Raw genomic sequence first — 26,748 nt, forward strand, 5'->3', positions numbered from 1 at the left:
CCTAAAAGTGCCTTGGAAGGACTGGTGACACAGTGAAAAGTGGGGTAGGTTCACTCAGAGAGGCATTTCTATCAGACAGTTAAAGGGTAAGGGGGCTATGCCTGGTGTGTCACCCCACAGCAGACACAAACTCAGATGGCCAGTCCCAACACAGCTCATCCCATAGGAAATCTCCCCATACAGCTTCATAGACTTCCACACCTCCTCCTACTCCAAACTTCCAGTCACGTGTTCTACATGCTCCATAGGTATTTCTGAGAAGTAACCATCTCTTTTTGTCATCTCTCTTGCTTCATTGCAGATCTCTCTGACTTTAGAGTTATTATCCCACCTCCAGCTCCAAAACTGTGTGTCCTGTCCCAGATAGCAAGGAAGGAGGCCACCAGTCTCACTGTGGAGCAGTGAGCAGTCTCACTGTGAGCAGTGTGCGTTGGTAGCAGTGCTATGGCTCCACTCATCAGGGGAGATTGAAGCAGCATGGAGGCTGCACACAAAATATGGAGTCCAGGCATGCCTTCAGAATCCTAGCAGATTTCACAGATTCCCTTCCACAAAGATCCTTGATGAGGTTTTTGGAAGGAAGTTGAGGACAGAGGGTGATGTGTCGAGGCATGGCCGAGGTTGCTCTGGTGGCTGAAAAAACATGTAATTGGCAAAATGTCACAATCCATCTGCGGTGATGCATAACATTTCTTTTGTGCCTTCTCAGACAGTTCACAGCATCATGGCAGAGCACTCAAAGGAAGTGTTCAGCATTACTTGCAGTGGTGATAGCACTTAGATTGGGCAGTGGCATTTTCAAGTTTTCCAATGAAACTAAAAATAACACAGCTGGCAGAATTTCCAGCACCAGTTGCTAAAACTACTGTGATAAACTAAGTTTTCACTTCTCCTTACTGCATTGAATAAATTGAACTCCCTTCAGCTTGCTATATGCTGAATATTCAAGACCAGACTCCAAATGCTGTGTTTCTGTCAGAGCAGCACTGACATTAAAAAATCTCCTTGCTAATTTATGAAGTAGCTTCACCTTTCTGTCCTCAGCCATGAATTCTGTCTCCAAATACTGCAGCTGTGCAGTACCACATGAACTACCAGTATTCTTTCACTCTTGAAGTAGCTTTATCTCACTGCTAGAGGTTGTGTATCATTAAATTACACTTTGGCATTCTTTGGTCTGTGAGGACCTATGGACATGCATTATTCAAAAATGAAAAAGCTTTTCCAAGACTTAGCTAGGTTTACCCGACTGCTTGCTCTTCTGGAAAGGAGAGAGGACTTGCATAGTAACCATGACTCAAAGCAAGCATTCTCGGTGATGTTGTCTGATGCATTGCATTCAGCAGGGAAAACTAATACAAAACTCAGGTCAACATGAAGTCACAGAGCATTCCTGCCACACAGCTTCTGGAGTTTCTCTGTTGCCAAGGTCTTCAACATGTTTTCCGCTTAGTAAATGTTTGGCTGTCTGTTTGGAGATTTGGGGGAAAGGGGTTAGCATTTTTTAAAAGATACTTTCACTGCTTAGGCTGTGTTTAAATTCACTGAAAGTAGGTAGTGCTGTGGTGAAGGCAATGGGAACATATTCTGATATAATGTGAGGAAGTTCACTTTCAGGCCAAATGAATCCTTTCCTGAGTGTGATCTATAATATTTCCTGTGGAGTTATTCCTGCCTGGCAGAAGGACTCCATTAGGATGTGGTGCTATTACAAGCTCCTTTTTACCTCCACTGTAATCTCAGAGGGACACTCTTTTATATTCTCTCAGACTTCCTTAGGAACTAATTTATCTTTGCAGAGCTTGTCCTGCTCTTTGGAAGGCAGAGGTTCTCATAATTAAAAATCTGGCAAAGAACTGTTCTGGGGAAAGATATATGACTCTAGAATTCAATTTTTTTAAAAGAAGTGTATAGAATAGTTTTTTTTTTCTCCCTCTCTTTTCAAAAGCACTTATCAGGGTGAATAATTAATATGATCTAGGAGCACATGGCAACTTTTATCTGAAGTCTCCTCTTCCAGGCGGTGATAAGCGTTCTGATGACAGAAGAAGGAATGAAACATTGAGAAGCTTAATTTGGGACAGATAAAGCTGTACAGGTCAGAAAAGATGCCACATGGAGTAAAAGCAGTTTTGGGGAAGGAAGTAGCCACTGAAAATAAAGAATAGTTTCCTTTCTGAATGTCTTTCACTAGGGAGAAAAAATGACAAGCAAAATGCTGAGTGAGATTAGGGCAGTCCTCAGGTCCAGGACCTAGAGGTTCAGAGCTATATGTCAGTGTAGGCAGAAAGCAGTTATGTATCTGTACAGCACAGCTAGCTCTCTGAGCTGGGTACTTCAGGTACAGCCAGGCATCCTAGAAGTGCCTGAGTTTATTCATTTCCACATGCAGGAACATCATTTTGACAATGGAACTTAGAAATTCAACCATAAAATGTATTTGTTGAAATGCAGAAATGAGCTTTCCCCAAATTATATAAATTGCAAATGAGCATGAAGGGAAGCTGATTTTTTACATGACTGAATATCTAGTTTCAGGAGGCTAAAGATGAGGCTGTTGCAGGCTAATGGGATCCTGACAGAAGCCTGTAGTTCATGAACACTGTGGTGAGCCCTATGGTTCATATGGCCTAGTTGTCTATGAATCAGCACATTACAATCTGCCAGGCTTTTTTGTTTGATTGGTTTCCAAAGTCATGGCAACAATGATGCATCAAGTTAGCTTTTACATCTAACACAGCTTCCTAATTAAAAGAGAGAAGAACTTGTCTCCTCTACCAGGGGTTTACACAGAGATGAATCATGCCAACAAAGTAGATAAGCAGATGCTTTCACTGAAGTCCCAAGGCTGTGGAAGGATTATCTCTCTCTACCTGAGTCAAACACACTGCAGTGAAATAGGTTTTTTTTGCATAAAAACTGAAGTGTAAACTAAAGGCTTCTGTCATGTGCAAAGAGCCTAAGAGCAAAGCTAACTTTGCTCAATTCACTGAACGAGGGTTCCTTAAGGATGTATTCTTACAGTACTAAACTAAAATTCTCTGGACCCCTTCCATGGTAGTGGTGACAGCTGGAACCAAATATCCCATGTAATACTCAATAAAATAGGTGAGCTGTGTCTTGGGAATAGTCCTTGCCTTATACTATCTCCCACACAATGCCTGGGAGCTGTTAGAAAAAGTGCAAATCAGTCAATGCCAAATACATTCCAGAGACCCTTCTAGTGTTTAATAGTAAATATGATTTCAGTTCCTGTGCCTGTGGACACTCCTCAGTGTCATTTCACTTTCTAGAAGAGAGGTCTATTATGAGTTCATTTTTAATGATCTATAAATGTATTATTTTAAGAGAGGCTGGTGTTACACACAACATCTACAGTGAAATTTAGAACAGCTTTTTTTTCCTTGCTGGTATTTAAATGGTTTAATTCTGTCTCCAATGTCCAGCTCTTAGACTGAACTTTTTTGAAAGTATAAACAGACATAGAAACAGAGGTAAATGCTTTTGTTTAGCAAACAGGCTACCACTTCTGTAATGCCAGACAGTTTTTGAAAGGAATTTTATACTGCTCATGATTAAATGGATGGATATACACACTGGGATAGCTTCTTTTTCCTAGCAAACCTAATCCATGGATCACTTTCAGATGATTGTGTTTATTTTTTCCACACTGTTTTGGCTTCCATGAAGACCTGCTTTAGAAAAGAACTAGGATTAAGTACAATTAAGAACTGATCTAACATTTCCTAGTAATAGGTATAGGGAAAACAGGTGAACCTTGAGAAGAGCTAAAGATGCATTGTAGTGAAATACACGCTTTATCCATTAGATTCACAGCCTTCCCATAGGAGTGTACATATGTTAAAGTAGTCTCAGGAGATCTGTTATTCCTTGCTAGCAACAACATCATGCTGTGAATTACAAATAAAAACATACATGGCTCACATAGGGCTGTTGAACATAAAATACCAATCTGTCTCTGGACACACCTAGAAAAAGAACCATTCCATAAATTTCATTAAGGCCATTATGCCAGCCAGGGGATGGTTTGGAAATAGTAACAAGACTACAACTGAATTTATTAAATTTGGTTTGATTCACCTCATCCAGTACCTGCCACCTTATCTAATGGTAGAACTTGATAAAGATCAGGACTGTTCATTTTAATTAAAATAAACAGAGTAATGTAGCTAGAGGAACTGCATTATTCATAATTCTAAAGAGCTACCAATTCTGCTAGACTAAGTTTATAACTGCAGTAAGCAGAAACCCAATTAATGTTAGGTTATCACCCTTTAAAAAACTTGGGTTTGGACCTCTCTATGGAAATCAAACCAATTTGGATGAATTCAGATAACTCCAAATGCTCCAAGTCCAACCTATATACCAGACTGGTTCCAGGCGGGTAGCCAAATATCATTTTAGTATGGTGCAAAAAAGTACCATTTTATTTTGAGATCAGACAACAGAGTGGCTCACAAACCTCTGAGGCATGTGGCAAACATCTAAAGCATTAATGCAAGTACTACAAGGGGAGAAAGTCTTTGTCAGATGACTTAAAGTCATTAGGTTACAGTCTGATGGTTGAAAAACCTCTGCACTAGTCTTTCTAAGCAGTAAATGAGAACTTCCTGATCCCTCCATGTTTTCCTGGATCAAAAAAGGGACAACTGTCACAGTTTTTGACACCCATGCATATAGGTACATGTAATACAATGATAGCTTTGGCCATAGAGAGTTAACAGGTGGAGTCCAAATATTGCAGTAGCATAAATCTCATTGGTAAATTGTGAGCATGTGCGCAATTGTGGGCAGGACTGAAGCCAAAGTTGGGGAAAAAACCACAATTTCAGTGGTCTTGCTGTGTCTGCATACAATGTAACGACAAAAGTAATTTAGACCATGGAAGTTAAGGGGTTTTATTGACAAGGTAGATCATGTTGTACTGTTCCCATGTGGTCCTATAAGCACACCATCAGCCAGCTAACCCAGCTAGCAGCAAGTGTAACTCAGACAGATTTAATAAGATATGTTTAATAAGTACATTCAAAATCAAGTTCAACACACAGGATTTTTTGTTTTCCCCAGGCTTCTGACAAAGCCTGTGACCAGCTGTGAAAGTTAATTGTATGTTATGCTGTAACTGTCTGGGGCTGGCAGAGAACCTTTATCCTATAGTATATTTTTGTCCCTTGGCAGCAACACAGAAGGAAGGAAGGAAGGAAGGTTGAATTTAATTTTTCTCTGGTTTGAGGTATAACTAGTATGGCAATGTGTCGGGACATGTTTTTATGTTGCAGTAAGTGCTAGATGTGCTCTTTTAAAATTTTGTCTTTTTGCTTCCACAAAGTGGAATGCAGAATCTCGAGGGCTCATTTTCATTTAGCACAGGTAAATCCTGCAATAGTGCTTGCCTAGTTTGCCACTGCAGTAAACAATGAAGGCAATTTTCTGTATTCTTTTATATCCTTAGAAGATTTTGATTTTCTCATACAGAACATCACTTGGTGTTTTTTTCTGCTTTGCTTTCTCACACCTTATAATTCCTTTATTAATAATACTTTATCATTCCTTTATTAATACTGCTGTGATACCCATCTACTCCAGTTGTGTGGTTGGTGGTGTTTGCATTCTAAGCTATCTTATTTGGCTTTTACTGATTGAGTTATTTGAAATCATAGAAGCCATTTTGAGTCATCTGTTCCAACAGCAATTAGTAAAATAAAACTACTTATATCAGTCAGATGATTTTCAAAGCCTCCTTTTCTTCAGTTTTGTGAGTAGTCTCTGCTGTATCTTCCTGGGGACTACACAATCACATCAAACTCAGAGAGCAGCTAAATTTTTTTTTCATGAGGTTTATATTAAGAATGTGCTTGGGCATTCCTTATCTTATGGTGGGTTATGGGTTTGTTGCTTTGTTCCTGCAAACTCATAGATTGGATGTCTTGCCAGAATGAGTGGCAGTGAATGGAGTGGATGGAATGGGCATATAGCAGGATTAATTTCCTTGTGTTTCAGAAGCATCTGTTTTTTCTTTCATCAAATCAACATTTCATGAGCAAACAGCAGAAGGACATAATCTTCTTTTCCCACTTCCCAACATTCCTAATAGATCAAACTTTTTGTGAATGAAAGAAAGATAAATGTTTGCAAAATAGTAATTACAAGTGTGTGATCTGAAAATTAAACAGTAATTGAATTGCATGCCCTTATGTGAAGAATTTTAAGATATTTTCTTCTGAATGTCTCTATTTTAACCTGCCCCCTATAGATTATTTAGGTATCAGCTGAAAGACTTTACAAAAAGTATGTTGAAAGTTATTAAAGGCAGAATAAAATCAGCCTTCCCAAATTCATAGTTGCATGATTTATAATACAGTAGAATCATAGATTTATTTAGGTTGGAAAAGACCTTTAAGATAATTGAGTGCATCCATTAATATATTATTGACAAGGCCACCATTTAACTATATCCTATGTACCACATCAACACATATTTTAAATATCCCCAGGGACGGTAGCTCCACCAGTAGCCTGTGAAGCATGTTCCATTGTGTGACCACCCCTTTGGGTAAAGAAGTGTTTTCTTAATATCCAATCTGAACCTCCCCTTGCACAACTTGAGACCATTTCCTGTTGCTTCATCATTACCTGGGAGAAGAGGCTGACCCCCACCTGGCTACAACCTCCTCTCAGGAAGTTGTAGAGGGTGATAATGTACCCCTTGAGTCTCCATTTCTCCAGGCTAAACAACCCCCAGTTTCCTCAGCTGCTTCTCGTAAGATCTATGCTACAGACCCTTCACCAGCTTTGTTGCCCTCTCTGGACACATTTTTGTTAGTCTTAAAAAAAAAAAAAAAATCCCAGCAGGCTTTCTGGTTGCATTTTGAACCTAAACTGAGCAGTCATCAGTTTGATCTAAAGTGGATCCTCTTAGATTCACTTGTGGTTTGTTTGTCTGGCTTTAGCTCTTTTTCTGCTTGGCCTCTGCAAACCTGTTTAAGCTCTGCTCTTGCTCTTGCTCTGGGCAGTACTAGAGCTGAGCTCAGGACTTCCATGCAAAGAATGTCACTTCTTGGTGTAACCAAGTTTCCAAACATATTTAATTAAGTTGGTGAGGCTTTAGGAATAAAAAAGAGAAGGCACCTGGGAGAAGCAGGAACTCTACCTGGAAGTAGTGACAGAAGTTTATAGGGTGGGGGGGGGGACTTCAGTTCAAATTGGCCCCTTCAGCATGAAAATAGGTGCATTGGGCTGGCATCACCAGCACTGTGGGCACCTTGGTACCCCTCTGCAGTCCAAGTCTGGCAGGTAGCTCTACTGTGCTCACAGTATGGAGAGTATGTGGCATGGGACCTGCTTGCTAGGCAAATAACTTGCTGCTAATAGGGAGATCCTCTGTGGCTGCTGGCTCCTACACTGGGAAAGTAACTCATCTTCAGCTGCAGGTGAGTATAATAAAAATCAGACCTTGTAAGGGTGATAAATTACTCATTTGAAAGTTACCCTGGTAGTTTAGTCCTAATAAACTTTATCAATTCTCATCCACTGTGATGTTGCAGTTGATAATCTCCCAGATTCCCTCCCAGAGCCCTCTTGTTGGGGCTTCTGCTGTCCCTTCCTGACAATGACTGCTTTAGCCCACGTTCTGCATTCTGTATATCTGCTCTGTGGAAGTGTGAATTATTCTTTAGCAACGCAGAAGATACCTTGAAAGGATCATTATCTCCCCTGGATAGGGATCAAACACTTTACAAAGCTGCTTATCCTTGATGTCCACCTGGAAGCTTTGACCAACATAAGACATGCTCAAATTCTTGTAGATAGAGTGAGCTTTTGCAAAATCACATCTGCACTGGCTGTGGACATAACCTTGATCTGGGTTCAACCTATGCACCTGGTTGCCTCAGCTTCTTAGTTATAAAGTAGAAATCCAATGCTTATCAGGTAGTTTGGAGTAGATGCGCTCAAAATTAAGAGCTGGCATAAAATGTTAAGTAATTTAAATGGTCATGGAGTATTTCATCTCCAAATTAGCTTTAGAAAGAACTCCAAGCTAAGCAGAAACTGAAAAAAAAGAGGCCTCTTAGAAATTCTGCTGCTTAAATATTGTGAAATATATAAGTACAAACAAGAAATGACAAAAATGTTGTCTAACATAATAGCAGTATGACTGTAGTTAACACCCAAAGGATAAACTACAAAGTATTGATAAAAATTGAATCATCAAGGATAAAAAAATCATCCATCTTATTTCTTAATGAGGTCTTCCAAATAGCACCCTACATAACCTTTACTCAGCAGGTATCTAACCTGCAAAACATACTTGTATATTCGGAGACAACAATACTGTACAAATATTATAAATGAGCACATGTTGCAGTATATACCACAGAAAAATGCAATTCCTCCATTTATTTCCTATTACTAAATCTTTTCACAAAATTGCGAGTTCCAGAATGAAAGGTCAAATACTATAAAATAAAGATTAAATGCTCTCTCTAGAGTTACAGCTTCAGAGTGGGTTTCTTAAAAATTCCATAAATGGAATGATTTCTATTTTGCTGCTCTGCTTCCTGTATTAAATGAGGGAAGGAGTCACCATAACAACTATTCTAACACCAAGAAAAGCAGCATTTTCTTAGAGCAGTACATCTATCATATAAATAGATCTATAAATATATATTTGGGGTGTATTGTCTAAGATTGACAGCAATTACATCACTGTTGACACAATTAAATGAAGAAGTACACCAACATCCTGTGTCCTAGCACACACAGGGCCGTATTTTGTCCTTTCTATTTTCCTCTCCTTATATGCATTTAACCAGGTATATTCAGCAATATTTTTACATGGAACCACAGAGTTCTATTTTGTTCTAGTGCAAAACTTATAAAAACATATTACATGGCACTGACAAAGTTTAGCAGAGAGCAGGATCAGTTTATTTTGTTCCAAATGCTTGGGCTATTTTCCTACCTGGAGAAGCTGTCCTACTGACCATGGCATTGGAGGTAGGTGAGTAGTCCTAGAGGATGTCAAGGCCTGGAGCTTTGATGTAATGTTAATTTTAATATCACTACTTCCTGTGTTAAAAATATCTTTACCTTGTTATCAACATAGGTTCTTTCTTCCTATTATAAAGAAAACAACATTTGATACAAATGAGAAAGCAATCAAATCACAGTTGGAGTATTCCCTAGTTCATTCTAAAGTTTAAGTGTAGCTCGATAAAATAATTACAACACAGCAGTGTTGGTAAACAAAAGTAATTTACATATAATATCTCACTCCATGCATCCAAAGAGCTCTCTTTAATCCCAGGTGGCATTTTCAGTCACAAGATTTTGCATGTAAAAGCAATAGACCTTTTTATCCCTCAAGTCTTCTGTTTAGCCTCTGGAGGCAGATAATATCTCATAGCTTGTCAGTGTGACAAGGAAAATGCTCTAATCAAACACTCCTGTGGACCATTATAGCACATAATAACAGAGGCTTTTGATGGCTTTATCAGACATGCATTGGAAGGTTCCTTTTCAAAAGACAAACAAATTATTTTGTTTTAATGCAAGGCTTTTGGATATACATATATTAAGAAGGATAGAAACTGAGAGACAAAATGGAGGGACAAAACTATTATGTCTCCAGTGACACAGAATAATGTGGTTTATAATACATTATGTTTAAATTTAAATGCTCTCATCACTGATTCCCAGGGTTTTCAGCATGATTTCCAGGGTCTGCCCTGGGAGCTGGTAGCGTGCAAAAATCTGTAAATTGTATTATAACCTTTGAAGTTTAAAAGCTGTCCAGAGCTACCCCACTTGAGGGGTGATTTTGTCAGGACTTGAAAGAATGAAATCCAGCCAGCGTGGAGGAAGCTGGTGTGCCAGAGCCCTGCAAGGAGAGCCTGAGGGGCCACACGGAGCAGTGTGGGTCACTTTCAAGCCATCTCATAGAAGAAATAGCTGTGGAGGGTGTTAGATTGTCTGGCTGAGCTGTCTCTACCTGGAGAGGGGTCTGGTGAGTTCCTGCAGTCTCTGAGAATCTGTCATGAAGATGAGCAAATTTGCATATGTACATTTCTATATGCTACAGGTGAAAGAAGCAGAAGGTGGACTGTGCTGTGCACACTGCTGCAGTGTGGAAGAGCACAAGTTATTATGCAAAGGAGTGAAATTATGTCAGGATGAACCATGAACTAATGAACGCTGTGTTCCTAAGACTTTGGAAGACCCTGTCCAAACTATTTTAAAGGACTTAAAATATGTGCGTCTTTTCAATCTCTTTACTGTTCCTCAAAGCAGCTTGTCTGTATTTTCCTATACAAGAAAATGGTGCTATCATTCTTTAACCTTATGATATAATAATATATTTTAGGATGATCAATACACTCTTGTTTTTTTAGTACCTCTTTGGTTTCTCAGAGAGTAGTTGACGCTAGATGGGACCTCTGGAGACTGTAAAATTCAAACCATTTGCTTAAACATGATCAGCTAGAGCAAATGCCCAAGGTGGTTTTGGTTCGTCCTTTGGATATTTCCAAGGATAGAGGCTTCACAACCTCTCCCTGGGAGAGTTTGGCTATAAGCATCCAATTCATTACAGATTGTCTTCCTGCACTGAAGTGCAGCTTTTCCTACACTGCCAAGTGATGATTTTTTAACCTGCTCATAAAAATATTACAGACAACAATTGTTTCCAGCTCCACAGCCCACGGTTGGTTTATTAAGATTCAGAGACAACCATTTGCCAGAGACTGGGTAGTGGTATTCTTGTTACAGTCCAGACCACCAGAAAGTTTGTTAGCCAACTTTCCCAGAGTGCAACTACAACACAGGTGAGTCTGCTAGGAAGCTAAGGAGCAATACTGTGAAATGCTGGCATATGTTAAAGTATCTTATTCTGAGAATTTTTGCCTGAGAATTCCTCTTCTAAATATGTCACAAGAGACCAGGTTAGTGATGCAGAATGGGTGCACCAGCTTTGAAATCTTACAGGCAATGTGCAAATGCTACTTCATTTATATGATGCAAGCTTACCATGCAGATTGTTTTAATAAATCCCTTTAAGGAAACATAGATAACTTTTTCAGAAATTCATTTAACATAAGTCCTCATAAATAATATCTTCACATTATACACTATCTCAAAGGCTGTATGCCATCTGAGCAGATATCAAAATTCTGGGACTGAGCCTACCAGCTGGTGCAGCTGTGGAGACAATGGTAAGCTTGATGTCACAGCAAAGATGCCAGACGCTGCACTTAGTTAGAATGCCCAGCAGGTGGATTAATTCACAATTAAGCAACCATCTCTTAGGAATATATTCACCTTTTCCTCAGAGCTGAGGTAACCCCATAAAGAAAATGATGGTGTCAACAAGTACAAATGCAATCTTGAACAACTTAATTTAATAGGGAAGGTGTTATTCATTCCATTCACATAAGGCAATATTCACACTGTGATGAAAACAGTAATAATAAGCCATTGTATTCAACAGGACAAGCTAGTCAAGAAAATACTCTCTTTGTATCACATTTTGACACTTTTGGAAACATAAATTGGTTATGATTAACTCTAGAAGTGTTGCCTTGTCTTTTGCAAAACAGATGAGTGGATTTAGGAATTCATCCAGCAAAAAGGCAGCCAAGGGCTTTGCTACTGCCAACAAATACTCCACAATTTCCTCCACATCACTCTCACACTTGACCTCACCTCTGAACTGCAATAATGTCTCGTGCTCCCCCTGCCTCTCTGTTGTTTTGGAGTTTTTACTTGCCAGAAACTCTCTAGGTTTATTAGAATTTGTTTTCTTGTATCTGAAATATTAACAAGTGTTGTCCAGGGATGACATTAAAACCAGCAGACTGATTTCTGTGGCAGTGCAAAAGAGAGCTGTGCCTTCTGGCACAGCAAGCAGGAGTGGGCTTGCAGAGGCAGGCTCTGACAAGACCTGCTCCATGCACTGCTCTGCCTGCAGCTCAGTGCTGTTGTTGGGATAAAAACCTACAGCAGGGTCTCCTGAAACCAAACAGTGTCTCAGAGAAGTTAAAAGCAGAGAGAATTGACTAGTTAGGTTTTTGTGGGGTTTTTTTGTTGTTTTTTTTTTTTTTTTTAATGATTAAAAGTGTAAGGCTAATACTACAATCAAAATAGAGAAACACAATACTCTGACTTCTTTAATCATCACTCTGGCAGAACATGAAGACAAAAACTCACAGTTTGGCTTATTGTCACATATTTCTCTCTTTAAATAAAGATTCATTTCTAAACCCCGTATCAGCTTCGAGCACAGTCAGTGATGCTTTTGAAAGGATCCCTTCTCCAGTAACACCATTTCTTCAGCACTTGTGGCTTAAGTCTTCTGCCACCACTGATGCCCATCTTCAACATTTTTCCATTCTCTTATTTACCATTATCACAAATAAATATGCTTCAACATGTTTTTGTTCCCTGCTCATGAATTATTCTAACATAAAATAACAATTATAAATCCTAATATTTCCTATCCCACTCCACAAGAAATCTAAATTATTCACATTCACCTCTTCTAATGGTGGCACATTCACCCAAGCCAAGGCAATAGAAGTTATAAAGATCTGTGATTTTCCCCAACTGTGATTGCACTGCTTCAATTCTGTCAATAACACTTTCTTCTCCAAGGTAGTGACTTTGATAGACAATCTGATTTTTTCATGGCAACTTGTGATTAATCATCTTCCTGCTCATGCCAACATGGTCTCCGAGGACATTTTCATGATGAGTTTCTAACATCTCAAATTGGGGGCTAATTTTAAAATTAAAAGAGAGATTATTCTTTTAAAAATAACTCATATGTAGGAAACCCTAATATAATAGATTTGATAGACACAAATATATAGAGATGAAAAGGAGAATTATGTTAACAGCACTCGCTTTTGTAGATTTTGTCAGCATTCATGTTTCCCAGGGAAATGCTACTGGTTTAAGTGCAGGAATTCATAATTTTCTCAAATTTCTGTGATAAATATGTCTGTTGACACTTTAGGAATATATATTACCAAACCCAAAGGAGCAATTTTTTCTTGAAATAAACTATGCAACAGGCAAAATTTTATGACTTTTAGTGATTAATTTATTTTTCACCTTCTCCTGCAGGGACAACAAATATAGCCTTATTACCAAGAGGAGCAGCCTTTCCTTGGTGTGACAGATAAAGAATTTAGTCATTTGCCTTGGGCTTTGTCAAACATTATTTTCTGCTGTGTTGACAAAGAAATGTTTAGGTCCTCAGACCACTAATTTTATTTTCCTTATTTGTTTGGATTGCTATGGAATTACAATAGAAAGAACTGTTTTTTAAACTAAATCATCAACTTAAGCAAATTGACTACTGTTGTGTCATTAGGAGAGGAGCTGCTTCCAGAACGCCTGCATGTCAACAGATGAGAAGGGGACAGAAATGAAGGTAACAGAGCCTGGTAATTTTCTCATTTGAAAAGGTTGTAATTCATTCACTACAGAGAATTATTTGCACTTCTCAATGCTGAAATGGGCACCCAACTCCTTTAATCAGTGCTTCGTGGGCAGCAGCACGTACACCACATGCACAGGGACTGGCCTGTGAGGCTGGATCTTGCCTCAGCTCTGTCTGCCAGGCTTTGCTATCTAACAGTATACACAGGTAAAATTTGTGAAACATCTGGAATAATGATACACAAGTGATGTATTTTGATTCCCAAGAGATGTGTATGAGCTACCCCACTGGCCTGCTGAGGAGGCTGGCACTGCATCAGACCCCATGGCCAGCTGTGCTGCTCCCAGCCTTTTTCCTCCTTCCCCTCTCCTCCTTTTGTGCTTGGAGGAAAGGTAGAGTTTGCCAGCTTCTTGGGTATTTGGATGTCCTACACCTGTATATTGCAAACTTGTGCAAAATATAGCATAAGTGCACAAATATTGAGCTCCATCTTCAGTCTGAGTTGAGTTTCCTGCGAGAAGAGCCACAGAAACTTGACTGTTTCTGTGGTTATTTGGGATGAAAGTGTTCACTGGGAGGGAGAGCTGCTTCAAAAGGCACAAAGTTACTCCTTTGGGAGCACTGCTATCTGAAATAGCTTCTAAAGAGAACAACAGATCCTATTCAGGCAGGCTCTGGGCTCAGGGTCAGACATAAACCATAGCTTTAGACTAAATGAGAACACTGAGTTGGAACATGGCTAGTTCCAGGAAAAAAATCAGCCACAAATCTAGATCTGAGCATCATAGCTCAGAGCCTGTTTGAACACATGCTCCAGTCCCTGTTCTTTGTTTCATTCTAAACAGGCAGGATATAAGCAAGCCTGCTGCTGAGCACACTGGGTCATGTTCTGGTAGAATGAAGGTGACAGCAGTGGGGGCACTTCATCCACAGGGCCCTGTTAATTTGTACACATACACAAATGCAGGGATACCACTTTTAGGATGGGGAGCCCGTGACCCACAGATTGCTGGAGGCAATGCTGAAGGAGTGCCATGGAGGTATTGCCGTCTTTGCTTTGGTCCTGTTCCCTCCCAGCCCATCTGCTGCGAGTTGCTTCTGGAAATTAGAGAGTGAGTCAGGTGAAGATTTTGGCTCCTTTGGTATGGTCAGTCTTAAATGCTGAAACACAAAAGCATCATTTAATACAAAAATGCTAAAGATCAGAACTGGCATTACGAAGAAGATAAGCCAGAACCAACTGCACAGGCTGAGAAATACCCTATTGCACTGCTTTTATGGGGGATTCTGAGTCTCAGAAGTTGCTCCTCTGCTAGCCTTTTTTGATGGCCTCCTTCCCACCAATTCTCAATGAGAATTGAGAGTGAGCTGGTTATCTTTGACTGCACCAGGGCCTGGTGTGAGCTCTGGCCAACCAGTATAAATCAAAAAAGGCTTGGCAGGCTTAGCTCGGTACTGTCTTCTGCCCCCAGAGTGATCTCACAGGGAGAACTGAGGAGCACTGCTCCCAGAAAAATAAGATGGGATGCATTTTCACACAATCTGGTTTTCCCAAGGAGCTACAACCTCAGTCTCCTCGGCAATGTGAATTAGTGCAGTAAGAGGGATGGTGCAGGTAAGGAAACACTTCTGTCATTTAAAGTGCACTTGAAATTCTTCAGAGGACAGTAATAGTTCTTCCTTTTTCATTTTAGAAAGACAAGATACCATTTAGAAGCTGATAGGTCTCAGAACAGCAAACTGGATGGGATGGATATTCTTTACCAAAAGTGTTGTTAGTTAAGCTAGTCCTTATTCATCCCCGTGGAAGACTTTAACTAAGGTGGAAGCTTTGGGGCTAACCTCAACACCCAGATCCAATTTGTTAAACACTGATAGTGATGCCTCCTTCCAAAGGCAGTTTTAGATCTACAGATGAATAGTGTTATGAAAGAGGATGGCGCTGCACAGACACTATATTAATTACTACATACTCATGACTATGTCTACCATTTGTGGAACTGCCTCAGGGAATGAAGAATGAGACAAGGCTTGTAGCACAGCAAAACTGAAAAACAAAGTTCCAGGAGAGTTATCCTCAGCAAACTCTTTTCTGAGATTACAGCTGAAATAACAGCAACAATTGGTAAACAGGCATTAATCAAGCCAGCAGATTTCCCTTAGTGAGAGTAATTAGCTTCTCTGCCAGCTCCCAATCTGCTCTGGAGGGTTGATTGGCTGGTAGAAAATTTTCATGGCAGATATATGAATGTACACACCCGTACACAGATCCTGACCAGATTATAAATTAGCTTCACTGTGGAAGCTTCCATGCATAAATACTATTTTGAGACAGAGAAATGCTCTGTACAAAGCCACTTAGTGTGATGTCTTAGTTCCACGGATGGCAATGGGACATTTTCTATTTATTTTTATGAAGCTAGGATTTTACTGTCGGTTTTACTCACATGTATTCTCTCTCCACAAGCATAATCTTCAGGGGTTTTGAACATCTGTCAGACTGAAGTGGCAGAAGGAGATGGGCTGGATTCTGTGCAATGAACATATTTTGGAATCCAATAATGGATTCAGTTAAGGCATGAACTACCCTCACAGCAGATGTACTTGGGTAACCACAACTGAAACAAAGGCTAACTCTAATTTTTGAGTCTAATCTGCCACCCACCTGTAACACAGAGGAAAACTCATGGGAGTACACTTCCTCCATAAATGAAGTTACTCACAGTTACCTTTACTTGAGTAATCCCTTAGTTTATTTCATCCTAAAGCATACTCCTATGCTAAACTGCAACTGAAGAGTCCATTTGATAGAGTGGATTGGCAGCCTAGAAGTAAATAATCATGGAAGCATAAAAAGCAAGGTGAAAGAGAATGAAAAGACAAATATTTACCTTCTGTGGGGTACATTCACAAAGAATAATGCTTCTGAAAAGCAAGTAACAATTCTGAGTTCTCAAGCAAGCTGATGAAAGAGCAGTCATATTTCCAGATGTCCGGTGCTGAGTGCTCAGGAATGCTGCATCTGGGATCTGAAAAATGAGGACTTCAAAATTGTTAGTTACCCAACAGAAATATTGCCTGATATTCTTGGATTTGGTAACATTCCTAATTTTCAAACCTTCAGCTGGGTTTATTTTTTAAACAGTTGCTTTTCAGTTCAAGTGTTCCTCTTCTAATTTCTTGATCTCCTGCTCTTTCAGCTTCTTTTATTAAAGAAAAAGATAAATAGCAGACTTGAGGGAGCTCATTTCATGTGCAAGAAAACACAGTTTTTTCAGCAACTTCTGCGTGTTTCTCTCTTCATTTTGCTACTGCTGTTGTTTGCTGTCATGAGCAATCCATGTAGCTGGAGGAGGCGTGTATGGTGCAATCTCTGAGATTACAAATCTCTGATATTACACAAATTCTGAGATTGTGTGAGATCACAAAGGCAGTACATAACTGTATGGAGGTGCCTCTTATTGCAGAGAGGCAGTAATATGCAAAATTGATATTTCCCAGATGTTCCTTTCATGTATCAAAGAATTTACGATTAAATGACTCAAATCCAAGGCTATACAAGTCTTCTACCTCTATTGTAGTCAGCAGCTTATATATGTATGTAAGTCAGACAGTAGAGCTGAAGTCAAAGGTCTTAGTCTTGCAAAACAAAGCTATTCAAGGATGTTAAATCTTCACAAGACTGAAACATGACTGGAAAACCAAATGGATAATAGATTCTGTGTTAACCAGTAATTTCTGCAGAAAGGATTTTTAACTCATCAAAGTAGAGGAAATCATCTGCATTAGTGTTTTATACAAACTATTAGGCATGTCTGAACTTTCAATTAAGTAGACTAGAAGAAGAATCAAGCACCGATTTCATTAGAATATTTCATTTGTTTTTAACCTTAAGGGTATATATATAATTTGTGGGCTTTTTATTTACAATCAAGAATGAAATAATAAAACTACTTCTAGCTACTTCCTTGTGAAAAGCAAATATTGCATAGCAAGCCCTGCCTTCTTCAATATTTGTACAGATTGGTAAAACAGGGATTTACATGTACATGTCTAACACTGCAGCTGTGTATATACAACATGCATATACATTTTTGTTCTGGTTTGAAAGCAAAACCAGTGAGAAACTCCAAGTCAAAAATACAATTTATTAGGAAAAAGGAAAAAGAAAACAAAATGCATGCAATAATACAAAAAAAAAACATGGACAGAGTCAGAATACAACCTGACACTCTTTTGGTCATGGTGTTGGTAGCAGTCCAAATTGGAGGGGCTGCAGTCCTCCTGGAGTGGCAGATGTGGTTCTGTTGGAGCAGTGATCCTGTAGAAGGGTGTATTCTTCCTCTGAAGATCCAGTGGAAAAACCCAGCTGTTCCTCTGGGAACCCAGCGGAAAGGCTGAGTCTAGTGTCCCAAAAACTCAGATTATGTCCAGTTAGGAATGCTTGGCTCTTCCTTCTGGGCAGAGCATCTCACAATGGGATGCTGTAACTTCTATCAGTCATGCAGTGACATTCAATAGGCCATTAACATCAGATGTCTCCCTGGGGAGGGCAGGGAGGATTGGTTTGCAGATGAGATAAAGAAAACTGCCCAATTAACAGAAGATAACTGCCACATCTCCAGTAGATGGCAAATAGTATACATCTTGGCTTGCAATCTAGGACAATTTTCTATCCTATAAAATCATGAAGAGAAGGAAGGTTTTTCGGGAATTGTCAGAATCATTAGGAGGACCAATTGATCCAGAATTTGATACAATCATTTGTGGCACAATGTTGTGCTGTGAGAGATGCCAAATCCAGCCCTGCATAAACCTGTTGCTTTACCAGCCATGTTTAAGAGCATTGTGCCAAATGTAAAGATGCAGGACCAGTTTCTGCTGGACTCAGCTGGCTATTTGGCTGCTCTAGACTGAACTTAATGAGACGTGTTCAGTTTAGAGCTCTCCATTTCTGGCTTCTTGAATATTGTTCACTTTCTGTATAGTGGCACAATATAAACAGACGGACAACATCTTGCTTTTTCTCTATAAATGTCACCTACAGCATCAAGATTGGGACATCTACTGGGAATGATCAATATGTGCATTAACTTTTCTTCACCAGAAGAACTCCAAATTCTGCTTTACTACTTCCATTAGCTATTGGTAAAAATTGCTGTTACTGTCCCATCTGACTACTTGCAAACTAGTGGCATTGTTTGTTGTAGAACAAATGTAAGAGCCACATTTGGAGTTGGGAAGCAAGTTCAGGTGCTTGGTCTGGTATTAATGAGGCAATATTTATTTGGAGGAATCAATATATTTTGTTAGATCAGCTGATGAAAGTGGGAAAAAATTACATACTTGAAAATATAAAAAATTAGGAGCCTTTCTGCTCATCCCAGACATTATTTGTGTCAGTCTAGAGCCCCAGTTTACAAATAGTCTGTATGCTAACTGTAGTCTTTGTGTTTCTTTCTGGTTGTATAAGAGCTTAGCTTGTTTGTGCATAAATGTGTCCACATGGAACAGACACTCTTAATATCAGAGGAAAAACCATGGAAACAGTGAATACACTAGCCTTTAAATTTCTCATGTGAAAACAATTAACACTTTTTATATATTACTTTATTAGGAAGTAATAAAGGAATACAACTGGAAAACTCCAGGGCTTTTCTAATAACTCTGCTGGCTATAACACTGCTGATAACAAGACACATCTACTGATTATGCTATTTTGAGTGCTCTCCCCTTTCACCTCTTGCTCCCCACCACACTCTCATTTTGGCATCTGTAATTAACTGTGGCCCTCAATAATAACCACCATCTCCCAAGCCTATCTTCTTCCCAGGGTTTCAGTAGCAGTATCCACTTCAGAACCTCAAATCAAGTAATGAAGGAAACTTGTCCTGTTCATATAAAAAGTACAGATAATTACTAGGTGCAAAGAAAGGAAGAGAAAGATCAGAAAAAATTAAAAGACAAACACTCCAAAAATGAAAGAATAGTCTGTGTCTAGCTTCTCAGTGAGGAGGCCTGGGAGCATAGAAGGAGTTTTTTGGGTCAGTGATACCGAGGTAGCAGTGACACCCTTCCTATCCAATAAACGACCTCATCTATCATTGCATAAGACATGTTGTTAATTTCCAGGGAGTGAGTAATAAGAACAACTCCTACACGTGCACACCCCCTGCACAGGCACGCTTGAACAGCAGGAGCATCTCTTCCCCATGACTGCCCTGGAGGTGCTTCTTTTTATGGAACCACACCATGGGACATGTGGCAGTCCCAGCTGCTGCTGTGAACACCTGATAGGATACAGTGCCTAAAGGGTCAGCTCCTGGTCACACAGAGGCCTCTTAGTGATCCACAGAGAGAAGAGAAAATGAAGGGAAGTGAGTGATAAAGCACAAAACCCATCCTAAGTGCATACATGGAGTTATGGGTTCCTGCTGCACCACAGAACCTTCATGCAAATCCTTCCTGGCCCAAGCTTTGGGAAGTCACACAAAGGCTGAGGGAGCTGCTGTAGTTCCACAAATCCTGCCGTGCCAAATGCGTGGGGAGGACCTTTGGCAGCAAACCCTTTATCTGCGGTGGCTGCTGTTTGTCCCTGCAGCTGAGCCCCGCCTGCTGGCACGGCTGGCACAGCTTGCCCAGGGGCGGGAGCCAGCACAGCAGGGCATAGGCCAAGTGGGACAGAGCTGCTCAGGGAGCTCAGCCTTTGGCAGAGACCTCTGGCATGGTTTCCTGTGGTATGGGATATCTGCGGCATCAGGGGACCTGCCCGTGCTGCAGGGAAGCTAAGCTCACCTGGCTTTTGAGGCCACACCAGTCTTCAGAGCTGACAGGATTAAACATCCATAGGATTTAGTGCAATAAGTTTGGCTGCTGCCAAGCATAAATGGAAAAAATCTCATAAACTTCTGGTATTTATTGATGAACAGTCTTCTTCTTCCCATTTTAACTGGACAATGCTCCCTTGGGAGTCGTGGCAGAAAGACAGATAGAGGTCTCAACAGCAGTCTAGGCTCTGTTATAGCTGCAGATGACCGAGTGCAATCAAACACATGCTCTGCCCTACTTGTGCAGCAAAATCAGCCAGGTTGGGATGTAATCTTAAGGCTGACTACACGGTTTTGATCCAACTTCCCCAAATCAGTGCCATGCAAAGGAAAGTGATGACAGTTACAGAGAAGTAGAACCATATTTCCTTTGAGGATTCCCTCCTTTCGCTAAGAAGTACGTCAATTTAATGTTACCATTATGTCCTGTGACTGGTCAAAATGCTAGTGCTCACTGGTATCTTTCTATGTCTCAGCAGAAAGCTGCTTATAGAAGTGACAGTGATCCCTGTATGTGAGACAAATGTTGATGTCTTCCTAGAGAGGTTTGCATTTTTCAATCAGAAAACAAAAAATAATTAAAGGAAACTGGGTATTAAAAGGGCATTAGCATTACTTTTCCCTCTCAAGACTGACAAAAACCCCCTGAGAATACAAAGGACAATACAAGACAAACATCTGTTCAAATAAAGGGAGTTAGAGAGCTGCCTATTGATGCACTGAAGTAATATTCCACCCATGAAAATTAACCACTCTCTGTTTCCCCATACTTTATACCATATTCAGTTCTTAGGAATATGTTTACTGGAAAGTTTTGATTGCGCCATTTCTTTTCACTGCTAGCTAATTTATGGTTCCATGTAGCTTAGTCACATTTTCTTTAGCCTTCTGTTAACAATACAAGTCTGGGACAGATAAAAAAGCCATCCTTCAAAGGAAAAACATGCCTCCTTAACACAAACTGACATAGGAAAGCAGGCTAGGGCTCAGACAATCGCAGACCTGCTCCATTAAGAGATGAGATTTTTAACAACAGATCTGTCGCACCCCACTGGATATAATGGGTCCTCATCATGGCACGACAGGTGATTATGTTCTGGAAATGTTCCAGTGCCAGCTGTGTTGCTGTGTGTTATTTGTAACCTCTGTAATTGCAGCTTTTCAAAGCCATTTTTATTTGGAAAGCCAGTATGGAGAAAAAAAAAAAAACAAAAAACAAAACAAAAACAAAACAAAAAAAAACCAAAACAACAAAAAAACCCCTAAAAAACCTACCGCCATTTGTTCAGAGAAGAAAAAAATCAGCATATCAAAGCCTGAATAGTAGTGGCCTATTTTCTGAATTGCTGGCTTAGACACCCTTCTTCTAACTAACCCCCAAACCTTAATGTAATCACTGTTCCATGTTTTCCCCCTTCCTCATAGTCCAATTACTGTTCCTGCTTACAAATGACTGGATCAACAAGCATCTGCTTAATGCCTGAGAGGGCAATTCCTTCTGAAATATTAAAAGGCTGAGAAGCTGAGCCTGTTCATGAGGGCTACTTGAGCAGTAAAGCAGGGAGTCTTCTGTGTGTCTGGGGTTAAACCAAGGAGGAGTGAGAGAAATGAGCTGTGTAAATTTCCTCACAACTAAGCTAACTAAGCTTCATGTGTTTTTTCAATTGCACTTACTTTTAAAGATCCTGGCATCAGGCTGTGCCTAGAATGAGCCTGAGCAACCACATGAGCCCATTACCACCAGCTCTGGACCCTGCTGCTCCTCTGGTTAGGTCACTATTGCCACACCTAGTCACCATTCATTCAAAATCACCCGTGGAGAGAGAACAATCATTTCCTCTGCTCTGTACAAAGCAAAGCAAACTTTTGACCTCCACATAAATTCTAATTCTTTCACACTGTTCCTCTTGCTTGCCTTGGAACATAAGGAAAATTCTAGTCCTTGAATTTCTTTCCTTAGGTCACATCTGAATATAGATTTAGAAATTAGTGGGAGAGGTTTACTCTGCCCCCCAAGTTACAAAAATTGCCTGCCTGTTATGCAAGTGATGGATTACTAAGGCAGTAATGTGGGTAGTTATATTCCTGGTGGAATAAATAATTTAGGCATGAATCACCTTTTCTCCATTGCTGTATATTCAGATCAGATACTTTTATATCCATGATTTCTCAAACCATCTGAGGAAAAAAGTATATAAAAAGAAGTCACATGAGAAAGGAAGGAAATTTAAAGAGCTTTCCTAGGATTTTGAGTTGCCAGGGTAACCATTTTACTCTGTAATCAATATGTTTGGCATGTTTCTATTGCTTTGTGACTGCTCCCAAAGACAACATTGAAAGGTGTTTGGGGAAAACACTGGAAGGGAAGACAACTACTAACTTTGGGAAAAAATGATTCGGAGATGAAAAAAGGAAATAACTTATCCCCCAAATATTCTAAAACTATATCTGATTTTCTTGACAAATAGTGGAGCAATTTTATTCAATAGCTTTGCAGGACTTGAGAGGATCCTTTGGAGTATTTGAGTTTCAGCTCAATGCCTACCAAATTGCATAAAAACTACATTATGAGCTTTTTCCCCATCTAAAATGTGTTGCGTTGTGCACAATATTCTGTGTCAATCAGTGAAGACTTACCTTTTGAGTGAACACCTCCTAAGTTTAAAAAAACCCAAGCTGCCCACCACCAAGCTGCTTTAGCAAAATAACTGACCAATTACCTATTTAAATTTATTATTGATAAGACAACACCAGTATTAGCCACTGAGCCAATGAACATTCTTAAGAATTTTAGGAGTATCCCTGTTTTTGCAGTGTTTTCTAACTGAGGCCTATCAGAGCATTTTTGTAAATACATGTAAGCATTGTTCTTAATCTAAAGGCAGATACATACTGGCAAAAAGCATTCAAACTATTTCCTCAACACTCTCACAGCAAAGCAGGACATGCCTTGTTGCTACAATTATGGCTTATTCCTTTGCAGACGTTTCCATCGTTCATGTGTCTCCAGCTGCATGGAGCAGAAGTTTGTGACCCAAACCCTCTTACTCATCTCCTCCTGCCCTCTTTCTTCTCTTTCTTGGAGTGGTGCATCACAAGGCCTGCATCAGACGTCTGTGATGGAGCCGACCTAGGCTGAGGAGGTTGCATGACCTAAAGCCCTGTGTTTCAGAAGGAAGACAGCAAGGGAGCTTTAATACATTTGCCGTTTGTCAGAACCTCCTCCTACCCCCACGTTCTGAACCCATGAGACATCAAAATGTTAGAATAACTATTTATTCAGTTCAGCCTATTTTTTATTCCAGTCTTTTTCAAACAGAGAATCTTCAAAAACTTCACAGATCAAGATAAAATTAGAAACTACTTTAAAGAACTTGCTGCAGAGATGACAAGATTGCAAGAGAGGAGACATAAGGAGATATGTCAGAACAGAAAAGGAAGAAGATTTGATAAAAATGGATGTCTGTATGGATGGGCATTTCCAATGGCTACAAGGCAAAGAGAAAGGGGGAAATGAAAAAAAAAAGAATGATGTGAGCTATTAGTTTTATTCACTGGCATTTACTTAGGTCATAAAGCATCGTTCCATTTGTTTCTGGGTGTTATTGTGCAGATTTTGTGGTGTCTGCAGATGCCCCATGTGAAAATTGCTCAGTTCAATCAGTTCTTATTGAACCAATCCAAATTTTCTTTCTCTGACAAAATATCAGAGGTCTTGGTGGTGAATTCAGTGAAATGTGACAGACACTTCTGTCATTGATCATGCCCCTGTTAACTGGTGGTGTGATAAAGTGATAAAGGCTGTTCCCCCTCCTGGGAAGTGTTGCAAGGCAATTCTGAGATATTCAAGACAGGTTTTTGTTTCATCTGTGGCACTTGTCTTCCTTCATCTTACTTTATCGTTAAATAATAACTACTATTGTTTTTGCTTTCTATTATAATTAAGGACTTGTTTTGTGGCCATACCAGTGGGACCAGGAGCTCAAGTACCATTGCCTGAGGAAAAATAAGCCTGTGGAGTACAAGCCTGCCAAGCCAGTGTCTGTTGTTTCGGATAAAGAAAAGGGAAACGTTATTTGTGCAAAACAAACTGTAACGGCTTCCCATCTCTGATCATGTTCCCTGTGAGCCACAGATGAAGGTCTCAGTCAGCTCCCTTCAGGCAGGTCAACACTGCAGCTCCTGCATATGCCCTGAGCCCAGCGCGCATCCAGCTACATGAAGTAATGGGTAATAGCATGGCTTTTGCAGGGTCTATCGCAAAATGCACCTCTCCAGGCTGCATTGAGACATTTGGCAACTCATCTGTGCTGTCCCCTTGGCTGTGATGACTGGAACATCAGTGGTACAGAGCTGGGTGTTTCAGGGCTGGGTTGGATGCCCTCATGGTGTTTTCAGATACCATCAATGTTAGCCTTCAAGCCCTTACCAATTTTTTTTTTCCTTAGACCTGTGAAAAGCTCATCCTGCATAAAGAAAAAAAAGGCATAACCGCTTTCTCATCCTCACACTTGTGAACACAAAAACCTCCATCCCTTTTCCCCATATTTATTAACAACCACATGATCCTGAGATGGAAGCCTCATCTCATATATTTTTTGCTTCTTCTTCTTTGTGAAAAGTCTGTTTTACCAGCAGGAAGGAACCAGCAACGTGATGGTTCCTGTTTTTTTTTGAGTCTAACCCCTCTTGGCCATTCTTATGGGAAGGATAGTAATGTGGACAGGGTACATCTTTCCCTCTGAGACACTCCTGATTTCTAATTTCTCTGCTGCACCACATGCTTGTCTAGGCTGCATATTAATTATTTAAAAATACATATTAAACTAGAGTTAGGGTTGAGAATATATACCAATGTGTTAAGGTAATAAAACTTTACAGGGATATTATAATTATCCCATAAAGAAGCATGACAATTCCAGTGACTTCAGATGAAGCATAAAAGAAATGAAATTGGGTTAGAGACAGGCAAAATGTCTCCATATAACCTTTAAGAGGCTCTCTAGTGAGATCTTGAGAATTTAAAAAAAATCAATTTAAAGTAAAATATCTTCATAAGCAAGTAATCATTGCTTTATGTTCCTATCTCTTATAAGAAGACTGTACCTAAACCAGACTAGCTGATGATGGTGTTTGAAATTTAATTAGTATTGCTGATTGTAATGTCTGGGTCAACTATGTCTTGGTTTACATTGCTATTGAGAGACAGGTTGCAACACACTGGAGCTCCAGTGAGGACATAAACATGGCTCTTGTTTGGACAGAGCTTTCCCAGTCTTGCTGAGAGCATGCTCTACTCTCTGTCTCTTCTCTTAGAAGAAATTTCATTGTTCACACTTGACACTGTTCTATTGTCTGCAGATGTTTCTTAATTGGTTTCAGTTTAAGTGACATCCACATGAGACCCACAAAAAGAAAAATAAAATGAAATTTGATTAAAAGTTATGGAAAAGAGAGCTAAGCAGAAAACACAAAGATTTCATGAGTAAAGAAAAAAAAAGCCATAGTGGGATATAAGATGGCTTGATTACTATGGTGCATCTTCATTTCCATATTGCATCTAAATTCAGTGGTATTGTGATACACTGACTGTACAGCCAAGATTATAACAATATCAAACTCAATTAGACTTCCCAGGTTCCAACCTTTCCAAAGGCAGCTTATGATGATCCAGTTATCCATGCAACTGCAAAGCAACCTGTTTGCCCACAAAAGGTGGAGAAATGTCAACAAATACCTGTGGTGATTGCCACTAAGCTGGAATTACAGGCTGGTTGGATTGCTACAGTCGTACAGAAGAATGATATGTGGGAAAATGAAAGCAGGTGACTTAATCAAAGCATTTTTCTTCTGTGTGTGTGTTTCTGTACATAGGACTGTGTGCCTGAAGTAATGAACATTGTGCTTGCCTGGAGGAGGAGGAATAGGCCAATGCCAAACTGGTTTTGATGTTGTGTATAGGTACTTTAGGTACCAGGCAGCAATCAGCTCAGGTTTAGCTGAGCTCAGAAACCAGCTCAGTTGTAGCCACAGTTCAGTATCCAAACTGATTTTGTGTTAATTCCCCCATTGTGTGTTGATTGCCATCTGTTCTCACTGTTGTTTTTCCATGTTTATATTTACCCTTTATTATTCCATGTTGCAATACTCTCATTCATTAGTGATGTCAGGATTAGTATATCCACAAGACGGGCACCACACTCCTATTCCCACTCTCTGGCAGTGCTGTTCCTCTGGTTCAGCCCCATTGACATAATTCCATGTGTTGGGTGTATAATTTTACTTGTTCTTCAATTAATTTTGTTCACAGCTTGAAGCATCCAGTGGACTTCTTCGTTTATGTGATATATTATATTCCATATATAGTTCTATGTTATCCCATATGATGAAGCAGAAAAGGGCTCATCTTGATTATCCTTCTGATAATTGAGTTTCTATGTTGGTTTAACTTCTCATATC

This window comes from Anomalospiza imberbis, chromosome 1 (genome assembly GCF_031753505.1).
Source record: "Anomalospiza imberbis isolate Cuckoo-Finch-1a 21T00152 chromosome 1, ASM3175350v1, whole genome shotgun sequence".
NCBI classification, from domain to species: Eukaryota; Metazoa; Chordata; class Aves; order Passeriformes; family Viduidae; genus Anomalospiza; species Anomalospiza imberbis.